The following is a 7,469-nucleotide window of genomic DNA, read 5'->3' as shown; positions in this document are numbered from 1 at the left end:
TGTTGTGCTTTCTGGGGAGCTCCCCCTGGTTTCGAGCGAGACCTTGTGTGATTGAGTTCAGTCATGGTTGAATCTGAGCTTGACGGCTCAACCTTTCTGACCCGGTTACATTCCTGGATCTTCAGATAGACCTGTTGGCTTTTGTACGGGTGGGGACTCCGGGGGGCAGGGGAGCAGGTGTAAGGATCCTGGAATGTGTATCCCCTGGGATCTCCTTCCCTCTCCTGCCTCCCGCTCCTCCCTGCACCCCTAACCTCCTCTCTCTGAATGGGGTGGTACCACTGACATGTTTGGGTCACGTTCCCATACTACTGCCTTTCGACTTTCATCCCGGCTAACCATGCATCTGCTAGGGAGTTTGATCAGAGGGAATGGGACATTGTGAATCAGCCGATGGGACCCCGTGGTCTCCAGGACCCTGGAGTTGGTAGAAGGGAGTAGTCAGGCCTTGCAGGTAGCGTGAGGGGTCATGAATGAGTCCATCCACCTGCCACCTTCTATGGGAGGTGTCCCCTGACCTCAAGCAGAAGTTCAGGGGTCAGGACAAGAGTGTCTGGATCCAGACAGAAAACTGCTGTGTACACGTCTCTCCAGAGGAGTTTCTTAACGAGATATTTGTATTTATTTCCAGACCAATAAATTTGTAACTTTGCAAAAAAGAAAAGAAAAAGAAAATGGGATTGTTTTCTTAGTTTCTCCTGCCAATGGTTCATTATTGATGTATAAAAATGCAGCTGATTTCTGAATATTTATTTTGTATCTTGCTACTTTCCTGAATTCAGATGTCAGTTCTAGTTGTGTGTTTTTTTTTGTTGTTGTTTTTTGGTGGACTCTTCAGGGTTCTCTATATGTAATATCATGTCATTAGCAAATAATGACAGTTTTACCTCTTACTTTCCAATTTGGACATCTTATATTTTCTTATAATTCTTTATATTTCTTTGGTGTCAGTTACTTCTCTTTCATTTTTAATTTTTTTGGCCCTCTCTTTTTATTGATTAGTCTGATTAAAAGTTTATCAATCTTTGTTTTGTTTTGTTTTCAAAGAGCCAGCTTTTAGTTTCATTTATTATTTTTTTGGTATTGTTTTCTGAGATTCAGTTTCTTTTCTTTCTGCTCTGATCTTATTCCTTCCTTCTACTCACTTTGGGCTTTGGTTGTTTTTTTGTTTGTTTGTTTTTCTAGTTCCTTTAAGTATACGGATAGATTGTTAATTTGACATTTTTTAAATTTCTTGAGGTAGGCCTACATTGTTATGAATTTTCCTTGTAGGTCTGCTTTTGCTGTGTTCCATAGATTTGGGGTTGTTATGTTTTCATTTTCATTTGTTTCAAGGTAGCCTTTGATTTCTTCCTTGATCTCATTGTTAATCCATTGATTATTTAGTAGCATGTGATTTAGCTTTCATGTGTTTGTGTGTTTTTCAGTTTTTTTTCTTGTGATTGATTTCTAGTTTCATACCATTGTGGTTGGAGAAGATGCATGAAATGGTTTCAGTGGTCTATCCTGGAAAATGCGATTTCTAGTTTCATACCATTGTGGTTGGAGAAGGTGCATGAAATGGTTTCAGTTTTCTTTAATTTATTGAGGCTTGCCTTATGACCTAACATGTGGTCTATCCTGGAAAATGTTCTATGTGCACTTGAAAAAATGTATTTCCTGCAATTCTGGGGTGTAATGCTATGAAAACATTAATTAAATCCATTTGGTGTAATGTGTCATTTAAAGCCCCTGTTTCCGTGTGTGTGTGTGTGTGTGTGTTTGTTTGTCTTGTTGTCTGGAAGATAAAAAATGTACTGGGTGTTAAAGTCCCCTACTATGACTATATTACTGTTGATATCTCCCTTTATGTCCATCAATATTTGCTTTATATATTTAGGTGCTCATATGTTGAGTGCATAAATGTTTGTAAGGATTATATCCTGTTGTTGGTTTGCTCCCTTTATCATTATGTAATGACCTTCTTTTTCTCTTGTTATAGCCTTTTTAAAAAAGTCTATTTTGACTGATATTAATATTACTACCCCAGCTTTTATTTTTAATTTCTACTTGCATGGAATATCTCTTCCCATTCCTTTACTTTCAGTCTGTATGTATCTTTCATTCCATGGTGGGTGTCTTATACATATATATGGATCTTGTTTTCTTATCCATTCAGCTAACCTATGTCTTTTATTGGAGCATTTAAGCTGTTTACATTTAAAGGGACTGTTGATAGGTACATATTTATTGCCACTTTATTCTTTATAATTATGTTCCTTCTTTTTTTCCTTTTTCTTCTTATAGAAGTCCCTTTTACATTTCTTGCAATACTAGCTTGTTGGTGATGAACTCCTTTAACTTTTCTTGTCTAGGAAGCTCTTTATTTCTTTTCCAATTTTAAATGATAGTGTTGGTTGTAGGTCCATGCTTTTCATCACTGTGAATATTTCACACCAATTGTGTTTTCTTATCCATTCAGCTAACCTATGTCTTTTATTGGAGCATTTAAGCTGTTTACATTTAAAGGGACTGTTGATAGGTACATATTTATTGCCACTTTATTCTTTATAATTATGTTCCTCCTTTTTTCCCTTTTTCTTCTTATAGAAGTCCCTTTTACATTTCTTGCAATACTAGCTTGTTGGTGATGAACTCCTTTAACTTTTCTTGTCTAGGAAGCTCTTTATTTCTTTTCCAATTTTAAATGATAGTGTTGGTTGTAGGTCCATGCTTTTCATCACTGTGAATATTTCACACCAATTGTTTCTGGCCTGAAAAGTTTCTTTTGAGAAATCAGATGACAGTCTTACAGAAGCTCCATTGTAGATAACTGTCTTTCTCTTGTGGTTTTTAAAGTTCTCTTTGTCTTTAACCTTTGCCATTTTAATTGTGATGTGTCTCAATGTGGACCTTTTGAGTTCATCTTGTTTGGGAAGCTCTTTATTTCTTTTCCAATTTTAAATGATAACCTTGGTTGTAGGTCCATGCTTTTCACCACTGAATATTTCACACCAATTGTTTCTGAGAAATCAGATGACAGTCTTACAGAAGCTCCATTGTAGATAACTGTCTTTCTCTTGTGGTTTTTAAAGTTCTCTTTGTCTTTAACCTTTGCCATTTTAATTGTGATGTGTCTCAATGTGGACCTTTTGAGTTCATCTTGTTTGGGACTGTCTGCACTTCCTGGACTTACGTTTCTAGGTTAGGGAAGTTTTCAGTCATTATTTCTTCAAATAGGTTTTCAGTCCCTTGCTACCTCTCTTCTCCTTCTGGTACCTCTATGATGCAGATGTCCTTATGCTTAATGTTATCCCAGAGGTTCCTTAGAGTATCCTCATTTTTTAAATTGATTGATTGATTGATGAGAGAGAGAGAAAAAACATTGATTTATTGTTCCATTTATTTATTTATTCATTAGTTGATTCTTGTATGCACCCTCACCCATGGATAGAACCCACAACCTTGGCATATTGGGATGACTCTCAAACCAACTACCTGGACAGGATTAGCATACTCATTTTTTAAAACTCTTTTTTCTTTTTGCTGCTCTGTGTAGGTATTTTCAGCTACTTTGTCTTCCAAACTGCTGATTTAATCCTCTACTTTGTCTAACCTGCTATTGATTCCTTCTGGTGTATTTTTCATCTCAGTTAATGTATTCTTGACTTCTGACTGGTTATTTTTTATGGTTTCTATGTCCTTTTTTATGTTTACTATCTCTTTAAGTTCTCACTGATTTAATCTATTCTTACCCTAAATTACTTACTATCTCTTTAAGTTCTCACTGATTTAATCCATTCTTCCCCTAAATTATTTGAGCATCTTTATAACCATTGTTTTGAACTCTATATTTGGTAGCTTGCTTGCCTCCATTTCATTTAGTTCTTTTTCTGTGAATTTCTCCTGTTTTTTTCATTTGACTGCTTGCCTCCATTTCATTTAGTTCTTTTTTCTGTGAATTTCTCCTGTGTTTTTTTTTTTCATTTGAGGCATGTTTCTTTATCTCCCCATTTTGGCTGCCATTCTGTATTTGTTTCTATGTACTAGGCAGATCTGCTATGTCTCCCAGTCTTTGTATGGTGGCCTTATGTAGTAGGTGTCTTGTGGGGCTTGGTGGTGCAATCTCCCTGATCACCTGAGCTAAGTGCTCCAGGAAAGTCTCTTGTAGGTTATGTGAGCCCTGCTGTTGTAGATGAGTATTGATTACTGTTGCCCTGTCTGTGGAGGGGTTGACCCTTGGGCTGGCTGAATATGAGAACTGATCCCAACCATAGTGTATGAGCTGCTGTGTGGGGCTGACTCTATGAGGCAGAATTTGCCCCAATAGAGTTTGATGCATGCCAAGCTCTCCCTTTGGCTGTGCCACTTGTGGAGCTTAGTGAGTCTGGTGTGGTCTGAAGTTCACCACAGTGTATGTTGGTTCTGGGGACTCTTGAAAGGGACTCCAGTGCAGGTAAATGACAGATACTGCCTGTAACCTGCCTTGGGCTACCCTTCTGGAGCTATCAAACAATCCACAGTTTGTGGCTGTCTCTGCTGGGGCTGGGTGCACGTGGGAGGGACCAAGCTGCATACCAAGGCTGGTTTCCACCAGCTCCAACCTCAAGAGCAGGTCAGCAAAAGGCTCAAGGCACCCAGAGATCTGCCTTTGCCTGTCTGCTGCCTGTTAGGCTCAGCCACTGGAAGAGCCTCTGATGGTGTGTGAGTTACATGAGATAGGTTCTCAGTGAGTCGTCAGGTGTGGGTAAGTTGTGTTCATCAGGTTGGTAAAGATTCAAACTCAGTGCCAGTGCTGTGTCTGAGGCCACTCAGCAAAAGACTCAGGGTACACCAAAGCCAACCCCCTCCTACCTGGGACCTGCGGACCTTTGTGATGAGGCAGGGTCTCAGGGAGTCATCAGTATGAGGCCAGTGGAGTTCAACAGGCTAAAATAGACCAGAGCTTCTTACAGAAATGAAGGCACTGCTCAGGCACAGTGAAAAAAAATGGCCCTCACCCCATATTCAACCTCTTTTCATGTGATTCTGGCACTGTTAAGCCTGCCCAATCCTCTTCAAGAGTTCCTCAACAAGGTCTGCATGAGGCTCATGCTAGAGTCCTCCAAAGACCTCTCCACTGGGAGTGATCCCTACAGGGTAGATCCTCCAGGAGTCAGCAGGGAGGTGCTGTTGCCACTCCCCGGGTTGATGTTGTATGGAGAGGATGCTTGACCCAGGAAAGATGACATCTGTGGGTGGTGTGGGAGAGAGACCCAGCACAGGGACACTTGATGCTGTCACACCAGCCCTCTCCCCACAGCCACACCACTCACTTCTCCGTTTTTTTGTTTTTGTTTTTTTGGTTAATCCTCACTCATTTATTTTTTTTCTTCTTTCTTTCTCTCTCTTTCTTTCTTTCTTTCTTTCTTTCTTTCTTTCTTTCTTTCTCTCTTTCTTTTTAGAAACAGTGGAAGAGAGGGAAATAGAGAAAGAGAAAAAAACATCAATGTAAGAGAGACACATCGATTAGTTGCCTCCCACAGGTGCCCCAACAAGGGGCTGAGAATCGAACCTGCAACCTAGGTATGTGCCCTTGACTAGGAGTTGAACCTGACACCCTTTGGTACATAGGCTGATGCTCTAACCACTGCCCCACCAAGGCCTCAACTTCTCTCTTTATGACACCAGTTCTCTCTGAGTGGCTATTCCCAAGATGAGTGTCTCAACTGAGATTCTGTGCACTGGCCCTTCAAGAGAGCCACCCCCTTCTTCACCAGGACTGGTGGACTCGCCTCGGATTTTCACAGCCAGATGTTGTGTGGGCTCCTCTTCCCAGCTCTAGTGCTCTCCATTAGGGACCCTGGCATGGGGCTGAGGCCCTTCACTCCTTCAGCGGAGTCCTCTTCAGGTGAGATAGCCCTCTGGATTCTCACTGCCGCCTATGGGTGCAGGGCCAGTCTCCATGCAGGTTCCTCTGTAAATCCTTACTTATAAGGCCTCCGTTCAACTAGTCTTCAGATGGTTACTCAGGTTGATTGGCCCTGAGAGGAGGCAAGTGTAACTTCACCTGCTCTGCTGCCATCTGGCCCACTCTGGCCAATTCTTGAACTGCCTTTTACCTCCACACATGATGCTGCAGAAGACCCAGAGGCCACACACTCCTCTGGAAGTTGACCATCCTTCTAGTCAAGCTTTTTCAGTTTGAGGCTAAGAAACCCCAGATGTCTTTCACTCTCTCGCCCGTCTTTTCTGAGCACTGGGCTTATTATCAAGCATGCTGCGATTTGCCACCAGGTCTTAGAAATCTCATTGTTATGTGAAGAGAAAACACAAAATTATTTGGTTTTCCCAAGATTTGCAAGATTTTAACCACGACTTAAATACCTGTTATTATAGCACAATTTATGCCAAAAAAGAAAAAGTGAAGCTCCAAGTACGTCTGAACCAGTCTTGTGACTGAGAAAGTGGAAAATCGTCTTCTGCCTTCAGCCCAAATTAAAGGGTAGTCAGAATACACTGTGACTTGGCGGAACTTTTCTATGTAGTGAAGGGCCGTCTCCCTCCTTTGCATTTGCAGAAGCTCCAGGTGGGGCCCTGAGAGAGCAGCTGGGAGGACTTGACCTCAGGGTCCTTGAGTCCGGAGCCACCTGGTCTAGGGGTATGGGCCCTGGCATGCTGATGTCCTGGCTTTATCCCCCAGACGCCCACAAGCCAGTCCTGGGGTGGGGGCTTGGGCACTGGCATCATTTTTAAAAACTCTGCAGGTGAGCTTAATGAGAACACAGGTCTAGTCGAATCCCCTACTTTTTGAGTGGGACAATAGAGGTCTAGGCAGAGGAGGCTGACTGACCAAGGTCATCTCACTGGTTAGTGGGGAAGCCTGACTGGGCTGGAACGCCTTGAAGACTGGAGTACTGTGTATCCAGTTTTGAACTGTTGTTTGGGCTGTTCTCTGATTCTGTGGCCTTATTGTGTGGCCAGGCCTAGAAGTGACAGGAAGGCCACCTTCCTCTGAGATGCTTATCTGCCTTCCCTCTCTGTGCTTTCTCTCCCACCTGAGACCCCCACCTCCTGTCACCCTGGCACACCCCCTCCTAATTGTACAGAAACCCCACTGTAGCATGCCCCCCCAACCCCCAAGCCTGGGATCCCGGCCACGTCCCAGGCCCTGAGTCATGCCAATGAGCAAAGAGATGCCACTGCGTACCAGCCCTGGGTGGTTAATTCAGGCTCAGTAGCCTATCCGATGCCAAACTCAAATCTGTCCACATGCAGTTGTTTTAAACATCACCCAAACAAGCAGATTTTTAGCCACTTAGAGCCTGCCAGTTTTACATTCCCCAAGAAACTGTACCCAACATCTGCCAGCCAAGGATACCCCAGGCCACAAAGCCCCCAAACTCTGCTGTCCTTTGGCACCCCATGTCCCCAAGATTCCCACTGTGCTGCTAAGTGCATCACCCAGACACACAAGCCCCCTTTTCCATCCCCCTCTCCCGCCCTGTGCC

The sequence above is a fragment of the Myotis davidii genome, unplaced genomic scaffold, assembly GCF_000327345.1.
Source record: "Myotis davidii unplaced genomic scaffold, ASM32734v1 scaffold165, whole genome shotgun sequence".
Classification (NCBI taxonomy): domain Eukaryota; kingdom Metazoa; phylum Chordata; class Mammalia; order Chiroptera; family Vespertilionidae; genus Myotis; species Myotis davidii.
This window is presented reverse-complemented; position numbering follows the sequence as displayed.